This window comes from Rhineura floridana, chromosome 3 (genome assembly GCF_030035675.1).
Source record: "Rhineura floridana isolate rRhiFlo1 chromosome 3, rRhiFlo1.hap2, whole genome shotgun sequence".
Lineage (NCBI taxonomy): Eukaryota > Metazoa > Chordata > Lepidosauria > Squamata > Rhineuridae > Rhineura > Rhineura floridana.
The window spans coordinates 98,561,012-98,584,472 of record NC_084482.1 but is presented as its reverse complement, the minus strand read 5'-3'; the positions used below and the strand labels follow the sequence as shown (position 1 = coordinate 98,584,472).

At 42.4% G+C, this 23,461-nt stretch overlaps 1 long non-coding RNA gene across 2 annotated transcripts in view; it reads right to left on the bottom strand.

Moving 5' to 3' along the window:
* Nucleotides 1-254: 254 nt before the first annotated feature.
* The window catches only part of LOC133380220 (uncharacterized), a 45,026-nt gene continuing 21,819 nt past the window's right edge, over nt 255-23,461 (bottom strand). The window contains exons 1-3 of one of the 2 annotated variants that reach the window (XR_009761387.1): nt 5,675-5,965; nt 1,844-1,931; nt 255-1,391 (exon numbers count right to left, since the gene is read on the bottom strand). This is a non-coding gene — a long non-coding RNA (uncharacterized LOC133380220). Of the gene's footprint in view, nt 1,392-1,843; nt 1,932-5,674; nt 5,966-23,461 lie in introns of those variants that run through there. The other variant, XR_009761386.1, reaches the window with a different exon arrangement.

Genomic DNA, 23,461 nt, shown 5'->3' with positions numbered 1-23,461 from the left:
ATGTCTTCCCTTAATCATATTCAGGATAAACATAACCAGTTCTTTTGACTGATCCTAACAGGACTTGGTTTCCACATCCCCCATCATCCTAGCCAACCTCTTCCTTCTCACAGCCTTTTAGCCACACCGTTGGAACCAACAGGGTCGGATAGCCACTGTCAAGGAATGTGTCTCAGTTGAATTCCAAGGCAAAACACACTTAAAATCTTAAAAGTTTATTTAACAAGAAACAAAATTCTCATAGCACACACATACCAAAATGTTCTATTTCACTATGCTCAACTTAAACTGTAACATTCAGAAATGGTAAATTACAGACCCAGGCATCTCTGCCATAATTTGTGGACTCAGGAAAGTAGGGCGTTTATGTTTGCTATGATCTCTGCCCATTCTGCTATGGAACAGGTGGCTGGTGTTGGATGGGGAGTGGGATCTCAGGGGGCAGAAGAAGTTTGGAAAGGGGTTGTGCAAGTTCCAAATGTCTGAGAAACACTGCAGCACACATCACAGGATGTGCCAATGAGTGGCTGCAAAGCTATCCTCAGAGAAGGCAAGCACGTCCTTGGCACGCAAACAATGTGCAACTGTCCAAAGAAAATGCATCCCAGTTCATCTCTCCACGAGTATCACCAAGAGCCTTTCATGGCTTATACTCAAGCAGTTTCTGAGTCTTCTGGAGATCACATTTGCGTTACATTTCACCCATTTGCATTGTCTCTCCCAAGTCTTAAGTTTGGCTTCCCGAACACACGGCATCAATTGTATGTGTGTGTTTTAACAAGTCTGTGACTACATAATAAAATTTGACTGACTAATTAATAGTGTGTAGCCTTCTGAAACATTTCCTCTCAAAATCAGCCATTAAGACTGCAATTTCCAAAGGATGCCTCCTGGGTGTGGTGTTTTACTTTCTGCTGGTTTTCCACTGCCAAGCTCCCTCCAGGTGTGCCCCCCCCCATTTGTAGATGGTGGAAAACTGTCAGCAAAAGAGGTGACCATCAAATGCCCCTCCCCTCCCCCTGCTGGTCCCTTGATGGGGATGGCAGCCTGAACAACTGCTTTGGATAAAAAAATAACTATGCTTAGGGGTGGGGAAGAACTACTTGACTATAATTAAGATACTAAGTTTGAGCCTCGGAGAAAAAAGTGCTCAGGTAGCCGATTCTTACTTCCACCACTTAATTCAGAAAGCCAACAAGACAAAGATGTAAGGCAGAAACATTTTTCCTCTGGGTTGCATTTGAGTAAGTCAGCAAAAGTGGCTATCAGTCTCCAAGACTGCAGCAGCCCTTTTTCCAGCTCCTGTGATCATGGGAATCCCTCTTATCTGCTGCTGGCTGTACAAGTCCATTTCTCCATGTGATCCTGCATCCAGGAACAGTCAGGGTGGCCTGTGGAATATAGAGACAAGTCAGGTAAAAGTCTCTTTGGTTTCACATATATATCTATATCCTAATCTGTTTAGTGTGGAGGTGCTAGTACAAATTACACACCCTGTGACCCTGACATTCTTTACACTAAATCATTGCAGGGTGTAACAAATGCATAGGAATAGAATCAACACCCCAATTGTTCTGGCAGAAGCTGTTCCTTCTTCCACTCTTGTTCTGCAAGGTAACCTATAATCCGAGCAACCCACATGGAGAATCCCAGCATATTCTTTTGACTCAACTGTGTGGTATAAGGCAAATTTTCTGTAAATGTCTGGGCTTTTTACCATTTGCATATCAGGCAGCCCTTACACAGATGCTTGTGTTTTTTTATCTTTGTCCAGCAGACTGAAACAATCTTAAATAGGAGCTAGGTTTTGCACAGGTAAGCTGTTTAGAACCATTATCCCCACCTGTGTTCCAATTGCAATGAAGCTTCAGAAACAGAGCTGATCTCACCTCTCATCTTGTAGAAGTACTGGACATCTTCTCACTTCTAGGCTTTCAAACAAAGACATTTAATGATGAATTATTTAGTTTTTAACTAATATAAAAATTACCAGGTCAGTTGCATGAATTAACATGCTACAAAATAGAAGGAGCCATTTAGAAAACCTTGAATGAAAGTTACAATTTTTCATACACGCAGAATACTATTTGTAAATGTGTGTGTGTGGAGGGGAAAGACTATTCCCTGGTATGGTAACACACCATTGCCATTCCTACTCACACAGGAAGACCAATCTACACATTCAGAAAAAAAAATAGTGGAGCTCTTGGGACATTACCTTGCCATTTCAGAAAGCACATGGGGGACTACATGATTAAATCCTCCCTCATATCAAAATCTCCCTGCACATAGAAAGCTAGCACTTCAGAAAAAAAGGCTAACCTATAAGCTTCCTTGATTACATGTTCACTTTCTATGGGTTGGGCTTTTTTTATGAGAGAAGCATTCAGTAATGTGACCCCTCCACCTGAGTCATATAGTCCAAGGAAGGCTATGCCAAAATGTAGGTCATGTCTAACTTCAAGTGTAACCTTGCTTTAAAAAATACTTAATTATTTTGAACAAAAAGATTAATCTACAACAATAACACAATTCAATGAAATATTTGACATCTTGTAAAACAGTATGCAATATTGTCTCCTGCTCTGCACTACCTTTTAGAATTGGCTTTTGATTTGTATCCAAGTCTTTGCTCAGGTAATGCCTTTTATCTTTAGGATATCCCCACCTATTTTCCTCCACAGGCCCTTGTTTGATTGTTTACCCATTGAAATGTTACTGCATCTTTCTCCCAAACAACGGAGAAACTGTTTTGTCTGCACATAGCATCCCCTTTGTTTCAGAGGAAAATATGAATGAGGAAACTCGATAGCCCTGGCTTTCATCATTCTGCTTGCTGTACAATGCAAGATTGCATTCCAGGAGCAGAGTCACTCTGGCAGAAAGGTTTAAAAATGTCACCAGTCCTGCCTTACAATGGGAGGCGGGGATAACCCACAACCTTTCAGTTATTAAGCACGACGACTTTCTCTTCAACATCATTCATGCTAGATGGGAAACTCGCATTCTTTCTGCTCATTCAGCCTTCCTCTTCTTTCTGTCACCTGTATTGCAACGTGATGCCACACCTTATTTACAACAGGGAAGTCTGACTGTGTATGTTTAATTGCTTTCAGTATGAGCTTGGTTAGAAAGGAACATATTGGTGAAAATCTGCCCACAATGACCCTGAACTTTTAGCCTCAAATAACACAAACTAACCTTTTGGACATAACCCATACTTCACTTAACTGAGCTTAAAAATGTGTAGTTGAAATATATGCACAATTCATCCCTGGCTACCATTTCCCTCCCTCTGCTAGGGAGTTTTAGACTAGAAGGACCTCAGGACAGGGATCTGTTTTCTTGAACTTTTAAAATTGCCATGTGTGGTACAGCACCAACAATAATTTTCCAGTGCCTAATTCAAGATAATTAACATGGAATCCCTCTCTTTGTTTTCTATGTATTAGCATAGCTCCTTTCCAACAAGTGACAACATTCTGCAGAACAGATTCAGTCCCACTGCTAGAATTGATATATGTATACTGCTAGGTATACATTTACGGTATATGTCACCACTGTAGTACTAATAGACCTGGAGATCTGTGATCTTTCATGTTGTGAGAATGTGGATCTCTTCCTTCCCAGTGTAAAGCGTACACCTGCTGAAAGTTGGAACAATTTGTGCACAATGGAACAGTAGCCACAGTAAACTACCCTAGCAGACACCATCTAACCACACGCAGCTCAGCACTGTGAAGATCCCTGGTAGAGGCCAACTTCCCGATTAGTCACATCATTTGATCCTTAGATCAATGCATCAAGAAAAATATAGAATGTTCTATCTAGTAGGTGCTATTTGATGAGCTACTGCCTGCTGTAATGTCAATAGTCAGAATAGTAATAGTGATCTTCTGCTTAGATTAGTGAAAGAAAACAAATTGGCACTAACATGCTGCTGAGAGAGGGAACAAACTCATGCCTGTGGGACTCAGTACTATCTCAACAATATTACTGGTTTTTAAAAAATTAATTGTATTGGGTAGAATCCAGTCAGTGCCCTTGCACTCATAGAGGGCTTTTGATCCAGTGAAATGCAGGCTTTGTTTAATTGGAGTCTATAACTGTCTATCATGTCACAAATTGAAAAGACAATTAAAAAAATTAGCGGGGAAGCACAGCTCAGGGGGGTGCACTCATTTTCCCCACCTGCCTACAGGGCTGCCTCCACCTATGCACAATCTGTATATTTGTAACCAAACTCAAGTTTTACAAAATGCCATAAGCCTTTCAAAACAATAGCAGATGGTATAGTAGGGCAGAGGTGCTTACCTGACATCTCAGCAGGTGAATCACTGCTGCTTACTGGGAGGGGGAGCAGCGAGATTGGTGCTGTACGAATGCACCAATGGAGTCATTCTAACAATGCTGACACCCCTCCACCCTCACTGTCACCCTGTCCCTCTCCCTCCCAGTAAGCAGCAGTGTCTCACTTGCTTGAAGGTCAGATAAGTGTCTCCATCCCACCAAACCATCCACTATTGTTCCAAAGGAAACCAAACTTGGGTAAGCATTGTGCCACTGGGACTTCTCACCTGATTAGCAGGAAGAACTATCAAAGGTATTTGGGGTTCTCATAAGTTCTCCAAAGCAAAGAAGACAAGAAACAAGGCAAAATACTTAGAACTACCAAGGTTGTTCCTGGCAACCTTGAAATTATTGTGATGACTGATTATTTTAAAATATTTTTCAGTCTTTGTATTGTTTTTGCTGTTTTGTTGCTTGCTACCCTGGGCTCCTTTGGGAGGTGGTGGGATAAAAATTAAATAAATAATACTTTCAGATGTTGTTTGTTTTTTCCTACATGGAAAGCACATCATACAGGAAAAAGTATGAAACTTGAGCATAGATTGCTACACATGAGAATCACATATTAATTTTGTTGTGGTTTATATGTACAAGGAAACTGTGACTGTGGCTTTCCAGTGTTTGTACATACATCAAAATAAACATGTGCTCATTGTCACAAAACCCAATCCTCAATTATTATATCTGAAACAGTATTTATTAATTGTACCCACATGTGCAAATTGTGACCTTTGGTTACATAAAACCCCATAATTTTCTTGATTTTTACTCGTAAATATTTTGCAAGCAAATCACAGTTTAATTATAAGTGCACCATTCAAATAACGGTGTATGTGTGCATGTGTATGTATTATTTAATTTTATTTATTTATTTATTAGATTTATATCCCACCCTTCCTCCCAGTAGGAGCCCAGGGCAGCTATGTATGTATGTACGTATGTATATATTCTGGATTGGTTGGTCTACCCTTTTATGGCCCCAAAAATGCAATAGTTATCTCTGAACATCCCTTTAACATTTCCTATGTTACTAGCACCACCAGTGGGACACTGGTGGGAAGTTTAACTAGATCTCAAGATTTCATCTGAGCCAACGTTCCCTAAGTCTTAGTCTCACAGCCTTAGTTCACATTTGAAACATGTAAATAAACAGTGCCTCTGAGCATGTACAGTCTGCCTTTCACTCCTTACTGAACAGACATAACCAGTCCCATTATCTTTCACTTTAACACTGCTAAATCTACAAAGGAAGTTCTAAATAACTAAGCAACTTGCATTATGGTCACATCTACACTATACCTTTAAAAAACATTTAATACCCTACCTTTAAAGCACCAGGTTTTCCCCAAAAGAATTGTGAGAACTGTAGTTTGTTAAGGGTGCTGCGAATTGTAGCTCTGTAGGGAAGGGTAAGCTACAGGTTCCAGGATTCTCTGGCAGAAGCCATATGCTTCAAATGTATGGTGTGGATATGACCTTAGTTAGCAGTTCTGTTTACTTCTGTATTCAATGTTTAGAATCTCTTCAAACGCTCATATAAAAGGAGTGTGCGCGCGTAAGTTTGTACCTTTGAGAACATTGTCCTTCATTCAGTCCTGCTTTCTTAACATACAAAATGTGAGAAAGCCCAACATGAACAAGAGCTATAAGAACACAGAAGAAACAGTGAAGTCAAATGTTTCCAGCAAACAAGAGGTGAAGGCTTATTATTAGCCTTTTGCAGGAGACAAATCAGCAAGCAGAACCTCTGTGAGGCAAAGAGATGTTCTTAGGAGAAAGGTCACCTCCATAAAATTCCCACACACAACAGGTAGCCTGGGCCAAGGGTGGGGTAGTGTGTAAACAATGTGAAAGGCAGGGCAAGAAAGTTATGCAATAAGCAGGCAAACTTGAAAGGGCTATAACTAACAGAAGGATTATGTTGTATTAAGAGAGCAAGAATTAGTATGGCAGAAAATTGTGTCGTCTGATTAGGCAAGAGTCAGTTAATGAGGTGTTAAAACCATTAAAGGCCTGCTGTGGTAAGGTACTTTGAGGATAAAATTACTTGCCTTTATACTTGACACTGCTGTTAATTCAGTCTCTGGTGAGGTGTCCAGCATGCTATCTTAGTTGATTTTGTGGCATTAGTTCCAGTTACTGAGGCCTGAGGACATGGACAAGGTCCTTGTGGCTTTTTGTCTCACTACTTGCCCACGCAACCGTTGCCCATCCTGGCTTGTTTGTGCAAATTGGGGATGGTGGTGTAACAGGTGGGTCCATGGGGTTGTTAATGCATTCTCGCATGAGAGAATGGTCCCTTGAGGAAGGTAGTGGTTCATCTGCTCCTGCAAAAATCCTCTGTGGATCCTGAGGTACAGGACAACTACCACCTGATCACTAATATCTCTTTTTTGGACAAGGTTTTCCAGAGGGTGATGTCGGTTCAGCTGTTTATGTGGATGTATTCTAATCTCAGTTTAAGCCTGGCTTTGGCATGGAATCACCTTTCGTCACCCTGATAGATTATCTTCTCTGGAGAAGGAATGGGGTAGTAAGGCCCTGTTGTTCCTGGTGGGTCTTTCAGCAGCTTTTGATACTATTGAACATGGTATCCTCCTGGGCCACATCTGTGAGTTGAGGGCTAGAGGCACCTCCAGTGGTTCCACTCCTGCATGCAGGACCCATTTCAGAAAATAGCATTGGACTATGTACACCCTGGCATCTCCATTATGGGGAGTTACACCCTGGCAACTCCATTATGGGAAGTTACAGGGTATCCTTGATGCAATTTAACTTCTTTATCAGGGATGAGGAAGTGGATCTGGCCAGTAGGCCAGATCATTATCTCCTCTACCTCTTGCAGGCCAAGGTTCACCTGTCAGTCACCTGATGACACGATACCAGGTGACTTTTTGGCTCCAGGGTTGTGGGGCCCCTTTCAAAGTACTCTGCAAGTTAGCACTCTGAAAGGGGCTTAGCAAGATCTAACAATCAGGTGATTGCCAGGTCTTGAGGAGCCCCTTCAAAACACTTCACAAGATGGGGCTTTGAAAGTGGTTTTTCAGATGATTGGCAGTGTCTGTAAACCCCCTTTTGAGCTTTTTACCTGCCCCACACCTGATGTCATGGCTTGGCTGAAATAGCCTCACATGCCAAATGGAGAGATTTGCGGGCCAAAGGTTCCTCACCTCTAACCTATATGAAGCTATTGGGAGCAGTAATAAGGAAATTGGGGCACAGTGCCGTAAGTATGCTGATGAAACCCAGCACTGATCCTCTGTTGAATTTGGATCAGGAAAGGCTGCACACAAGCTGAACCAGCACCTAGATACAGTGATGGTTAGCAAACATTCCATATGACTTTAAGTTGTGTTGATCAGAAGTGAAATACTGTCCTTCTAAAAGTAGCAGAAGGTCGCTGGCAGGTAGTTAAGTTTGCCTAAGATTTCTGACTACTGCTAAGAATGTAGGAAGCTGATTTATACCAAGTCAGATCATTGGTTCATCTAGCTCAGCATTGTCTACTTCACTGATTGGCAACAGCCTTTCAGGGTCTCAGACAGGAGTCCTTCTTTGTCCTACATGATGATACAGTGATTAAAACTAACATAAGAAAGAAGAGGCCTCCTGGAAAAGGCCACAGGCTGATCTACTTTAGCGTTCTGTTCTCACAGTGGCCAACTATATGTGAAGCCCATAAGCGGGTAAAAGATAAAGGTGTCCCCGCACTTGTAGTGCGAGTCGTTTCCGACTCTTAGGGTGACGTCTTGCGACGTTTACTAGGTAGACCGTATATATGGGGTGGGATTGCCAGTTCCTTCCCCGGCCTTTATTTATTTATTTATTTATTATTTATTGAATTTCTATACCGCCCGACTAGCATAGCTCTCTGGGCGGTGTACAACAGAAAAAATATAAATATATACAATAAAATCCTATAATTCAGTGCGAGGAACACGAAGTAAAAATCCACAGATCTAAAATCAATTAAAACATACTTAAAAGACTAAAATGCCTGAGAAAAGAGGAAGGTTTTAACTTGGCGCCGAAAAGATAACAATGTCGGCGCCAAGCGCACTTCATCGGGAAGACTATTCCACAGTTCGGGGGCCACCACTGAGAAGGCCCTAGTTCTTGTTACCATCCTCCGAGCTTCCCTATGAGTCGGAACTCGGAGGAAGGCCTTCGATGTTGATCGTAGTGTACGGGCAGGTTCATATCGGGAGAGGCGTTCCAGCAGGTATTGTGGTCCTGCACCGTATAAGGCTTTATAGGTTAAAACCAGCACTTTAAATTTGGCCCGGAAACATATTGGTAGCCACATGCCAGGTACTCATTTTACCGACCACGAATGGATGGAAGGCTGAGTGGACCTTGTGATACCCTTCCCTGGTTCTCCCTGTCAGGTTCCCACCTGCTTGTGGCTACTGCCTTTCACTAGGCACCACCAGGGACACCACCAGTCAGGACCGTCCTTTATATGGTTTCTCACTCCGCTCTAGCACAGATCTCACTAGATCCCACTGCTAGGCAACACCACCAGTCACGTCCTGTAACCAATACTCCCAGAGACTTTGCCTGAGTCTCTCTCTAGCTGGTTACTTTTGTGACTGAGTGCTTATGCTGTTCCCAACCCCCTTGTATCTTTATATAAAAAGCATACAACTCTGGGTTGCTCTGGATACTGGACTTGTTACAATTCCTCCCTTCACCGCTGCCACCATTAGATACTGTTTCTGTTCAGCCTTGGTAATTACCTTGCCCTCCCTTCTGGTCTGTATATTCCCCAGCCAAGGATCAGGCTTTGTATTTATTTACTAATAACAGGAAATAACAAGATTACTTTAGGAATGTTTCAGAAGCGTATGGTTTCATATATGGTTACTCTTTATGTTTCTGTTCATATATATCCTATTTAAATATCAGCCAAATCCAATCCAAACTTCCCTCAGAACTCTGCCAACCAACTCAACAACCTCTCTCCAACCGACTCTCTAACCCACTCTCTCTCTCCGACTCTCTCTCCCCCCCATCACTCACAAACCTCCATTTATACCTTCAGCCAGCCAGACGCTCAGCCAATCATCATCCAGCACACTTCAGCTTCTCACCCATGTACTCCCCCTTTCTCTCTCAGTCAATTACCATACATCACCCAATAGACCCGCACTTACCATATTTACAGATGCTAACTTACAGGAACATCACATTCCCCCCCTTAAATAACAGCAGAGTATTTCTCCTGCACCCAGGATTAACACGTTGCGTTTATATACAAGTGTCCATCACTTTGGGGTAAAGTGTCCTTTTCAAATTACATCTTGCTCACTTGATTGTAGTATCCGCCATCTGCCTCGAAAGTCCATCTGCCAACACGTTGTCCTTTCCCTTGATGTAAACAAAGTCTATCTGGTACTCCTGCAGTGCCCAGGACTACCTTTGCAGCATGGTGTTGCTATTTTTCATAGTGTCCAGCCACAGCAACATGCGATGATCTGTGATGACCGTGCGCTTCCTTCCCCAGATGTAGGGTCTCAGCTTTCCCAGGCCCCACACGACTGCTAGGCACTCCTTCTGGACCGAAGAGTAGTTTCTTTCCCTTGATGACAGTTTTCGACTTAAGTAGGCAATGGGGTGCTTGATGCCCTCTCGCTCTTGCATCAGCACAACTCCGAGAGCCAAATCAGATGCATCTGTTGCCACTATAAACGGTTGTTCAAAGTCTGAAGCTATCAATATCGGACCCTGACACAGCACTTGCTTCAGTTGGTCGAAAGCCTTTTGGCACCGTTCATACCATCTCACACACTCAGCACACTTTTTCTGCGTTAACTCATGCAATGGGGTTGCTATCTCACCAAACCCCTTTATAAACTTTCTGTAAAAACCAGCCATACCTAAAAATGCTCTCACTTGTTTCTTGATTTCCTCAAGCACTCTTTCATTCTGACTCACTCGTTTATGTAATGAGAAATAAATAATTGGGCTTGACTCCTTTAAACTACTGGGATGCTTGGGTAAGGTACATGTTATGTCTGCATCATGAAGCTTTTTAACCCCGTGATCTAGAGTCATTAGGATTTTTACTTCTGTAGACAGACTAGTGAAGAAATCCTTCAAGAACCCCAGGGTATCCAGATCAATATTGAAACGAAGTGGCACTAATGACACTCGTAAACAACACTCTTGTGATCTGCCCGACTCAGGACACACCTGCAATGCTTTGACTGTCAACATTTTAGAATGTGCCTTTCTAAACATTTCTTTACTACAGTAAAGGTATAGAAATTTATTCATCTGAGATGTATCCAAACTATCTCTGTTCTCTAGATCTTGAACCACAACCACTTGACAAGAAACTGGTTGCTTTAACAAGTTGACCTCACATTCTGATTCGCCAGATGGATATACTTCAGGCTTGAATCTCACCCTGCTTAATTGTATTTCCATCAAGAAATCTGGGTTCCTTCCTCTTTCCCCACAGGATGTATTACACCCATGCCTCTTGGATGTATGAGAAGGAAAACTCTGAAGACTAATATAGTTTTTAACCAAAGATGTATGTTGTGCACTTCCAAAGTCCTTCCCCCCATAAAAGTACCAAATGGGTGAGGTTTCTTTCACAACATAGCACACAAACGGAATAGGAAATCTTAGTAGAGCTTTTGATTTCCCCCCACTTCCCCCCACATGTTCACAGTGGTTCTCCCATTCATTAGGCAACATCAGCCTGTACAGCACACCATTGTCCCACACAGTTTGATCCCTCAGAGTTTCTGTAAAGGGAATTCTGCTTTGGAGGGCTTTTTCCTTCATTACATTCAAACTGCTATCATGTTTCAGCTCCTCCCTGAACTCCTGTGTCTCTGTGTCAGACCCCATTTGTAACACTGTTTCATTCATTCTAGGCATACTAACTGTTGTTATGGCAACCTCAGGCTCAATCACAGGTTCCACCCTGTTTTCTTTAGCCTCTGACAAAATGGCTTCTGCTGCTTTGCCAAGTTGTTGTCTAGTCACCACATAAATTTTTCCTCCTGCCCCCATAATATTTCTGCCCAGAATCACAGGTTCTTCTTGCTGAGCATTGATACCCACTCTGTACGTCTCCTCCTTTCCCCTCCATTTTAGTTTTATTAGGGCCATGGGAATGCTTTCTGGTTCGCCTCTTACCCCTTAGATTACCAGCTTTTCCTGAGGTAAAATTTCTTCAGATTTTATTAAATCTGGCCTCAGTAAGGTCTGAGCAGCCCCAGTATCTAGCAAATCCCAATATTTTGCCCCTTGCACACATACTTCTTCTCTCAAGCTTGAGTCCAAATCTTGGACCTTTGACCAGCTTATTTGACAAACTGTATCTTTTTCATTTCTCCCTCTCTCAGTTCACTCTTTACTGTCCTTCCTTGAACAGGATTACTGAGGGGGTTTACACTCTCACATTGAAAACGCAGATGGCCTGGCTTCCCACATCGGTAACAGATTTTCTCCTCTGTTTTAGGGAACACAGACCCAAACTGAGGTGTCTTGTGCCCTTCTGATTTTATTTGAGGGTTTACTCTCTGTGGTGCCACATCTTTTCTGCCATTGTTATTTGGTCTCAGTTTAAAATCTCTTAGTGGTTTTGCCATCCACCCAGTTCTGTTTGAGGCAAAATGATCTGCCACCTCTGCTGCTTCTGTTACAGATTTAGGGGCACGATCTTTCACCAGCAACCTAATTTCGGGCGGCAATTGATGGTACAACTGATCCAATATCATGAGGTTTTTCACCTCCTCCACAGGCTGAGCTTTTGCACTTGTCAGCCATTTCCCAAATATGTCCATCAGTTTTGCCCCCAGCTCCACGAAAGACCTCCCTGTCTGTATCTGGCAGTTTCAGAAAAGCTTTCTTAAATAATCAGGCCCCAGTCTGAATCTTTTAAACACTACTTCTTTGAATTCAGCATATGTTACTGGCCTGTCTGAGGGGAAGTACTGATACACTTCAGCTAATTCCCCTTTGATCAGATTTGATAAATACTGCATGTATTTATCTTCAGGTAGCCCCCACATCTGAGCTGCCTTTTCAAATGTTGTGAGGTAAATTTGAGGATCTTGACCAGGCTCATAGACAGCAAAGTCCTTTGGAGTAATTTTTATTTTTGCTCCATCTCTCTCTTTCCTTGTCTCCTCAGAGTGAAATTTCTCTCTATCCAATTTTAATCTTTCCACTTGTATCTCAGCATCCATTCTCACTCTTTCAGCATCCATTCTCACTCTTTCAGCATCCATTCTCAACCTTTCAGTTTCCAACACACGTTGCTTTTCCTTCTCCTCCACCTCCATTCTCAATCTTTCAGCCGCCATCACACGTTGCTTTTCCTTTTCCTCCACCTCCATTCTCACTTTCACCATTGCAATCTCTCTGTCCTTATCTTTTCCCTCAGTTTCCTTTCTCAATTTCTCAGCCTCCCATTTTAACTTCTCTCTTAAATACTCTATATAGGCAGGATTACTTGAGCACCCTTCTGGGTTCTCTTCTCCTGCAGGTTCTTTGGTTTGGATTGTCGTATATGTTATTAATGCCACTCTTAATTCATCCACCCCTTTACCCTCATGAGGTAAATGGTACATTATACATTTTTCCACCAGCTCATCTCTCTTCATCTTCATGAACTCAGCCATGTTTCTCAGAACTCACTCACTCTTTGCCACTCACTCACAAGTAATCTTTATTTGTTACTCCTTTACAGTCACACCACTGTTTAGGGACTTTTGTTCGTATCCAGACTCTCCTTTTGTTCGTATCCCACCGCTACAGCCACCACATGTGATGCCCTTCCCTGGTTCTCCCTGTCAGGTTCCCACCTGTTTGTGGCTACTGCCTTTCACTAGGCACCACCAGGGACACCACCAGTCAAGACCGTCCTTTATATGGTTTCTCACTCTGCTCTAGCACAGATCTCACTAGATCCCACTGCTAGGCAACACCACCAGTCACGTCCTGTAACCAATACTCCCAGAGACTTTGCCTGAGTCTCTCTCTAGCTGGTTACTTTTGTGACTGAGTGCTTATGCTGTTCCCAACCCCCTTGTATCTTTATATAAAAAGCATACAACTCTGGGTTGCTCTGGATACTTGACTTGTTACAATTCCTCCCTTCACCGCTGCCACCATTAGATACTGTTTCTGTTCAGCCTTGGTAATTACCTTGCCCTCCCTTCTGGTCTGTATATTCCCCAGCCAAGGATCAGGCCTTTGGTAAACCAAATAAGTATTTATTTACTAATAACAGGAAATAACAAGATTACTTTAGGAATGTTTCAGAAGCGTATGGTTTCATATATGGTTACTCTTTATGTTTCTGTTCATATATATCCTATTTAAATATCAGCCAAATCCAATCCAAACTTCCCTCAGAACTCTGCCAACCAACTCAACAACCTCTCTCCAACCGACTCTCTAACCCACTCTCTCTGACTCTCTCTCCCCCCCATCACTCACAAACCTCCATTTATACCTTCAGCCAGCCAGCCACTCAGCCAATCATCATCCAGCACACTTCAGCTTCTCACCCATGTACTCCCCCTTTCTCTCTCAGTCAATTACCATACATCACCCAATAGACCCGCACTTACCATATTTACAGATGCTAACTTACAGGAACATCACAGACCTCGACCCCTTTTACCAGAGATTTGACTTCCTCCTTCCATTGGAATCGAACTCTGGCCGTGAGCAGAGCTTCGGCTGTGTTACCGCCACTTACCACTCTGCGCCACAGAGGGACATGAACATAATAGCACTTTCTCTTCCTGTGCTCCCCAGCAACTGGTATTCAGAGGCATACCACCTCCAGTAGTGCTGGGAGCATTTCCATGCAAAACATGTGATCCACCACTGAGTCATGGCCCTTCCTTGTTGCAAGAATGAAGAACACACACTAAAAAGATGTGATTCTATAGATATTAATGTAGTAATATGTTTAATTATATTAAAATATTTGTATGCTACTCTATTTTGGAAAAATCCAAACCAGCAATGGTCCTTTCAGAATGCTAAATTGAAACCAGAGGATCTTACATAACAGTCCCAGCAGTTGCAGAGCAAGCAACAACTTGAAACATTAATACTGTCCATTAACCAGTAACCATTAATCATATCCCTCCAGGTTCAATCTAGGCAAGCAATGCAGAGATACCAGGCTTGTCACACCCATCCTTACTGTAGCATAAACAGGGTTGTACCAGTTTCATTCAAGCTCTAATAAACCCAACAGATATTTAGGATGGCATCATCATGCTGTGGTGCCACCACAGAGGAGCCCAACCTCATCCCACCCACTGTTGCCCCTCCCATGGGAAACAATTATTTATTTATTTCCATGTATGAATTTCTTCCCATAAAACATCTCAAAGCAATTTCACAGTAAAAACTTCAGCAATAAAAACAATGAAAAAATTTCATATATTAAAAACAATTGTAACCAATTTGAAAACCAATTAAACCAGTTTGGTATGTAAAAACAATTAAAAACAATTTTAAATCCAATACAGATAGAGACTGGGATAAGGATCACCACTTAAAAAGTCTTGTTGAAAAAAGACACTGAAATGACCTTGCTGAGTACTTCTCATTAGGGTGTGTGTGTGTGCATGCGTGCGTGCACTTCTGCAAAATTTCTAGTGCAGAGGACATAGCCATGTATCATACAAGGACTTTACTTCTGCCCTTGCACTGGAGTGGTGCTCCTTACATCAAATCCTAAAGACTGTTATGCCTCACAGCTCACAGGAGCGGGTTATTTTAATCACCTGCTCACTGGAAATGTCACAAAAACTGCAGCTTAAGTTTGATGCCTATGAACGAGACCTCCTTGGGAACAATCAAACTTCAATTTACAAACCTCAATAATTGTACTGAAGGCTGTGGCTTTGGCTTGATAACTGAGGGCAAAAGTATTTATTAGTTCAGGAAATTGTAGCAGAAATAAATCAAGTAAGCATTTTTTATTATTAGCCCAGGCAATCTTGTCATAAGAATTATTTGCTCTGTTGCCTTTAGAAGTTAAGAACATAAGAACATAAGAAGAGCCTGCTGGATCAGGCCAGTGGCACATCTAGTCCAGCATCCTGTTCTCACAGTGGCCAACCAGGTGCCTGGGGGAAGCCCGCAAGCAGGACCCGAGTGCAAGAACACTCTCCCCTCCTGAGGCTTCCGGCAACTGGTTTTCAGAAGCATGCTGCCTCTGACTAGGGTGGCAGAGCACAGCCATCATGGCTAGTAGCCATTGATAGCCCTGTCCTCCATGAATTTGTCTAATCTTCTTTTAAAGCCATCCAAGCTGGTGGCCATTACTGCATCTTGTGGGAGCAAATTCCATAGTTTAACTATGCGCTGAGTCAAGAAGTACTTCCTTTTGTCTGTCCTGAATCTTCCAACATTCAGCTTCTTTGAATGTCCACGAGTTCTAGTATTATGAGAGAGGGAGAAGAACTTTTCTCTATCCACTTTCTCAATGCCATGCATAATTTTATACACTTCTATCATGTCTCCTCTGACCCGCCTTTTCTCTAAACTAAAAAGCCCCAAATGCTGCAACCTTTCCTCGTAAGGGAGTCGCTCCATCCCCTTGATCATTCTGGTTGCCCTCTTCTGAACCTTTTCCAACTCTATAATATCCTTTTTGAGATGAGGCGACCAGAACTGTACACAGTATTCCAAATGCGGCCGCACCATAGATTTATACAACGGCATTATGATATCGGCTGTTTTATTTTCAATACCTTTCCTAATTATTGCTAGCATGGAATTTGCCTTTTTCACAGCTGCCGCACACTGGGTCGACATTTTCATCGTGCTGTCCACTACAACCCCGAGGTCTCTCTCCTGGTCGGTCACCGCCAGTTCAGACCCCATGAGCGTATATGTGAAATTCAGATTTTTTGCTCCAATATGCATAATTTTACACTTGTTTATATTGAATTGCATTTGCCATTTTTCTGCCCATTCACTCAGTTTGGAGAGGTCTTTTTGGAGCTCTTCGCAATCCCTTTTTGTTTTAACAACCCTGAACAATTTAGTGTCGTCAGCAAACTTGGCCACTTCACTGCTCACTCCTAATTCTAGGTCATTAATGAACAAGTTGAAAAGTACAGGTCCCAATACCGATCCTTGAGGGACTCCACTTTCTACAGCCCTCCATTGGGAGAACTGTCCGTTTATTCCTACTCTCTGCTTTCTGCTTCTTAACCAATTCCTTATCCACAAGAGGACCTCTCCTCTTATTCCATGACTGCTAAGCTTCCTCAGAAGCCTTTGGTGAGGTACCTTGTCAAACGCTTTTTGAAAGTCTAAGTACACTATGTCCACTGGATCACCTCTATCTATATGCTTGTTGACACTCTCAAAGAATTCTAATAGGTTACTGAGACAGGACTTTCCCTTGCAGAAGTCATGCTGGCTCTGCTTCAGCAAGGCTTGTTCTTCTATGTGCTTAGTTAATCTAGCTTTAATAATACTTTCTACCAGTTTTCCAGGGACAGAAGTTAAGCTAACTGGCCTGTAATTTCCGGGATCCCCTCTGGATCCCTTTTTGAATATTGGCGTTACATTTGCCACTTTCCAGTCCTCAGGCACAGAGGAGGACCCGAGGGACAAGTTACATATTTTAGTTAGCAGATCAGCAATTTCACCTTTGAGTTCTTTGAGAACTCTCGGGTGGATGCCATCCGGGCCCGGTGATTTGTCAGTTTTTATATTGTCCATTAAGCTTAGAACTTCCTCTCTCGTTAGTTTTGCAAGTGGAATTAAAAATATTGCTGCTGTGGACTTCCCTCTTATACTCTTTCACATCCTCCTTTTAGTAGGGTCGACAGGTTAGAAGCATCCCAAACCCTGAGATTTCAGGGGCTGGCCCTAGTGATGTCATAGAAGTGGTTTCTAGTGATATCCCAGTCTGCGTCTGTTAGAATTGCTTTTAATATGTTTTCTTTAATAATATATTTTAACGCTTTTTTTAAAGAAAGATGTTTTTAAAGCTTTTTAAAAAATGTTTTTAAAGCTTTTTAAAAAATGTTTTTAAAGTTGTTTTGTTTTAATGTATTTTAAGGTTTTTTATGATGATTTAAAGTGTTTCTGTTTGCTGCCCTGGGCTCCTGCTGGGAGGAACGGCAACCAGAATGATCAAGGGGATGGAGCAACTCACTTACGAGGAAAGGTTGCAGCACTTGGGGCTTTTTAGTTTAGAGAAAAGGCGGGTCAGAGGAGACATGATAGAAGTGTATAAAATTATGCATGGCATTGAGAAAGTGGATAGAGAAAAGTTCTTCTCCCTCTCTCATAATACAAGAACTCGGGGACATTCAAAGAAGCTGAATGTTGGAAGATTCAGGACAGACAAAAGGAAGTACTTCTTTAGTCAGCGCATAGTTAAACTATGGAATTTGCTTCCATAAGACGCAGTAATGGCCACCAGCTTGGATGGCTTTAAAAGAAGATTAGACAAATTCATGGAGGACAGGGCTATCAATGGCTACTAGCCATGATGGCTGTGCTCTGCCACCCTAGTCAGAGGCAGCATGCTTCTGAAAACCAGTTGCCGGAAGCCTCAGGAGGGGAGAGTGTTCTTGCACTCGGGTCCTGCTTGCGGGCTTCCCCCAGGCACCTGGTCGGCCACTGTGAGAACAGGATGCTGGACTAGATGGGCCACTGGCCTGATCCAGCAGGCTCTTCTTATGTTCTTATCATGCAGGATTATTATTGTTGTTGTTGTTGTTGTTATTGTTATACATTGCATTTATATACTGCGCCATAGCCGAAGCTCTCTGGGCTGTTTACAACAATTAAAAACATTAAAAACAAATCTACAAATTTAAAAAACACATTTTTAAAAAAAGTAATTTAAAAACACATGCTAAAATGCCTGGGAAAAGAGGAAAGTCTTGACCTGGCGCCAAAAAGATAACAGTGTTGGCACCAGGTACACCTCATCAGCGAAATCATTCCATAATTTGGGGGCCACCACTGGGAAGGCCCTCTCCTTGTTGCCAGACTCCCAGCTTCCCTCAGAGGAGGCACACGGAGGAGGGCCTTGGATGTTGAGTGTAGTGTATGGGTGGGTTCATGTCAGGAGAGGCGTTCCATCAGGTATTGTGGTCCCAAGCCATGTAAGACTTTATAGGTTAACCCAGTACCTTGTATTGAGCTCGGAAACATACAGGCAGCCAATGCAAGCAGGTCAGAATTGGTTTTATATGTTTGAACCATCTGGTCCCTGTTACCAATCTGGCCGCTGCATTTTGCACAAGCTGCAGTTTCCACACCATCTTCAAAGGCAGCCCCACGTAGAGTGCATTGCAGTATAATCTAACTTGGAGTTTACCAGAGCATGGACAACTGAAGCCAGGTTATCCCTGTCCAGATAGGGGCATAGCTTGGCCACCAACCAAAGTTCGTAGAAGGCATTCCGTGCCACCGAGGCTACCTGAGCCTCAAGTGACAGAGATGGTTCTAGGAGAACCCCCAAGCTATGAACCTGCTCCTTCAGGGGGAGTGCAACCCCATCCAGGACAGGTTGGACATCCACCATCCGGTCAGAAGAACCACGCACTAGCAGCATCTCAGTCTTGTCTGAATTGAGCCTCAGTTTATTAGCCCTCATCCAGTCCATTGTTGCAGCCAGACACTGGTTCAGCACATTGACAACCTCACCTGATGATGAAAAGGAGAAATAGACCTGCATATCATCAGCATACTGATGGCAATGCACTCCAAAACTCTGGATGACCGCACCCAACGGTTTCATGCAGATGTTGAACAGCATGGCGGACAGAACTGACCCCTGCGAAACCCCATACTGGAGAATCTAGGGTGCCGAGCAATGTTCCCCAAGCACCACTTTCTGTAACCAACCCGCCAAGTAGGAACGGAACCACTGCCATGCAGTCCCTCCCACTCCCAACTCAGCCAGTCTTCCCAGAAGGATACCATGATCGATGGTATCGAAAGCCGCTGAGAGATCAAGGAGAATCAACAGAGTCACATTCTCCCTGTCTCTCTCCTGACAGAGGTCATCATACAGGGTGACCAAGGCTGTTTCCGTGCCAAAACCAGGCCTGAAACCCGACTGAAACGGACCCAGATAATCGGTCTCATCTAAGAGTGTCTGGAGCTGGCCTGCAACCACTGGCAACGCCCTGTCTGCCTTTTAATGTGGCTACTCCAAACTTGACCCCTCATTTCAGAAAGAGGTTTGAGAAATGAGTAACAGTTAAGAAGATTCTCTACTCTTTCCTGCCTACTCTGTGGGCTGCTATAAACTCACTTTGTCAGCCAACCCAATCCCAGTGAGTAATAATGGACAGAGAGAAAACACATATGGTTTGGTCTACTTTCACAGGCAGTAGCTTGGGAACAACAGCAATTGAAGCCACACTTTCCAGTATGTGAATTCTCTTTTACCACTATTGGGCAAGAAACAAACCATCATGCAAATAACAAGGTGCATCATCAGTGGGTTTAACAGGGTTGAGCTGAGCACATGGAACCACTGTTGTTGCTTCTGTGGATGTTAAGGGAGTAAGGTCAGAGGTAAATGAAATACAAAAAGAAAAAGAAAAGACAGTGATGATTTCCTAAATGCAATACCATACCAACCACAACAAGATTCCTATGAGCAAGACAGAAAACAGCATTCCACAACCAATCAGGATTCCTAACCAAAACTAAAAAATCTTGGCAGCCACTCAGTCAAGGTCACAGAAATCCCCATGCAGCACAATCTGACCTGGGGGCTGCAGTAAGTGCAGAATGCTGTGGCATGACTGCTGACATGAGTGAGACCCTATCAGCACATAATACCTCTGCTCTGAAATCTTCACTAGTTGGTAATTTGCTACCAGGCCAAGTTCAAGGTGTACTTTTCATGTTATGGGTTCCACATAGTAGTTGTTCTGCTCTTGTAAGAAATTGATCCTTAAATGTAGCAGTACCTACACTTTGGAACTCCCTGCCTATTGACATTAAGCAGGTGCCTTTATTGTACTCATTTTGGCACCTGCTAATAATGTTTTTGTTTAGGAAAGCCCATCAAGGCATGTAGAAGATATTATGTTTTTTCTGTTTTTAACTCATTGTTGGTTTTATTATTTTGAATGTTTTTAAATACCTGTCTTTAACTGTTTTTGCCAATAATTTCATTGTTTTAATTCCTTCTATAAACCGCTTTGAGATTTTTTCACAATAAAGCAGTATATAAATGTTGTAAATAAAATACATAAATAATTTTTTGAGTTACTGTGGCCCTTGGTTCTTTTTCCACCTTTAGTCAGGCCATTTGGTACCATCTAGTTCAGTACTGATGACATGGACTAGCACTGGATCTCCAGGATTCCAGGCAATAGTCTCTTCCAGATATTGAATTCTAGGCCTTTGCATGCAAAGCATGTGCCCTGCCACTGAGCTACAGCCCTGTTTTAAAAAGTATTTTTTAATATTCTTTTCAATTCACTAATGAATGCAGAACATACTAGGGCAGATCTACATAATGCATTTAAAGCACATTCAACATACATTGGAAGCACATAAATCCCACCACAGAATCATGTGAACAGTAGTTTGTTAAACATGGTGGGAACTAGGGTTGCCAGGTCCATGGCCTGAGACTGATCCTGTATCTTTAGGAGAAGAGAAAGTCAGCCAAGTGCAGGTGTGCTTCTAACATTGTAATGGGAAAAACCACAAGGTGGAATTCTCCCTTCCTCCTCCACAACTTTTAAAGATACAGAAGCCCTCTTGGAGGCCAGGCCCGGCAACCAAGAGGTCTTCTGTATCTTTAAAAGTTGTGCAGGGAGAAGGGAGAATTCCACCTTGTGGTTTTTCTCATTACAGGGTTGCAAGAACACCTGCACTTGGCTGACTTTCTCTTCTCCTAAAGATACAGGATCAGTCTCAGGCCAAGAACCTGGCAACCCTAGTGGGAACTATAAATGTGAGGGGGAAACTACACTTCCTAGTATACTTTGGGTGAAGTCATGCGCTTTAAATGCAAGTTGGATGTCCTTTAAATGTATTATGTGGGTCTGCATTACTTCATAAACCTTGCCTGCATATAAATCATTTTAATTAAATTTTAAAATGGAAATAAGCTACAAAGTTTACTGGGTGACCATGGGCTACTCACCATCTCTCAGCTGAATCTTCCCCTCAGGGTGAAAACAACAGAAGGGGACCATGACCACCCCAAGGAAGAAGGGCACACTTAAAATGAAGAGGAAATAATAATTTGTAAATACAGTAGAGCCCCACTCATACAGCAAGTTATGTTCCAGACCCTCGCCTAAAAGTGAAAGCTGCCTAAAAGTGGAACTCCATCAGTAAAATGGCACCCGATGCCCGAGAAACACCATAAAAGTGGAACAAGTGCCGTATGAATGGGGCCTTACTCTAATTGAAAGCCGCCGTATTAGCAGAACGCTGAAAAGCGGGCCACTGAAAAGCGAGGCCCTACTGTAATAATTTACAACCACAGTGTGAAATCAGATATATATCAAGACATTGTATGAAGAAATATTTATATGTTTATTATTTACACAAACTGTAAAAATATTTATAGTGCAATCCTATGCATGTTTACTCAGAAGCAAGTCCCAATGTATTCAATGGGGCTTACTCAGACAGGGATGCATGCACAGGACTGCAATTCAGTGATAAGGAACTTTGCTCACCCAATTCAAAATTAAGAATCATGCCACGTTAAGCTGTTTTGCAACTGTCTTATTCTTGTTGTATGGTTATTGGATTTTAAATGGCTTTATTTCTTGTTGTGAGCTGCCTTGGTTTCCAACCCTACCTCACAGGTTTGCTGGAAAGACTTCATACGTACACACACGCTGGAGATGTAAAAACCACATGCACCCTATATAATAGTTTATTGTCAAAACCAGTTGGCCATTGCAGAACATTTTTTTTTAAATAGGTATTAGTTTCCTGCCAAATAAAAGCAGTGACACCTAAGTAAGCCCTACCTAACTGCTTAAAAAAAAGGATTGGAGGGAGGGAGAAAGATTTACAACACAATCCTTTCCTATGGTCACTCAAAAGTCCCATTGATTTTCAGCACAATCCTAACCATGTCTATTCAAAAGGAAGTCCTACTGAATTCAGTGGGGTTAGCTCCCAGGTATGTGGAATTAGCATTGCAGCTTTACTCCCAGAAAAGCTTCATATTGGGAAGGTTTTCAAAACAGGTTATGAATAAGACAAATAAACTGCCCTCGTCAACAGTCTAATAAAATTTAAACATGTTTGACTCTTTAATTAGAAAAGTATAACACTGTAGCATGTACACTTTTTAAAACTTCTGTTCAAAACTTATTTGAAAGATAAAATGTATAACATGCCATTTTTGCAAGTAATTAAAAAACCCCTGCATGTACACTTTTATGCCTACCAAGATCCTGCTGATCTTCTGTTGTAGTGCAATCCTATGCATGCTTACTCAGAAGCAAGTCCCAATCCTGTACAGAGAAAGTACTCTTCATGCTGCTGAAAGCTATATATTTACAGAATTTCTGATGTGAGACAAGCAGGAGAAGGAAACTGTGGGTTTAGCTATCGCTTGGTGGTCAACAAATCTTGTCCTGACTGACAATGCTGACTTCTCTTATTGGCTAAAAGCCTGAAAAGGCAGGGATTAGAGCAGCCAATACTATCAGAAGTTGAGGGGGCGGTGGCTGACATTTTGGTTTATATCTTTTGAACCAGACCACCGAGAAACTTAATTTTTTTAAAAAAAATGAAAGCTAAGAGTCTGGAAATTAAGATGACTCACCTGGAGACCTGGAGAGGACCCCCCAAAACCAGAGTCTGTGGGCAAAAACTGGGATCTTGCAACCCTATCTTGTAGCTAGTGAAAGTCTGGCTCTGTGGTGAAGAGGGTGGCTTATGCAATACTACAGAGATGGGAAATACAATAGCTTAGCAAACCATTTCTTCTTAAATCTCTTTAAAAAGGTAAATACAGTCCACTATTTACTATGTAGTAACTAATCACTGCAGACATGCAAATATGAGGGAGCCAGTCATTTCTGTCATCTGTTCACGTGGCAAGGAGGATTTTAGCATTCTTCTGCTTCTACAGACTTCTGCA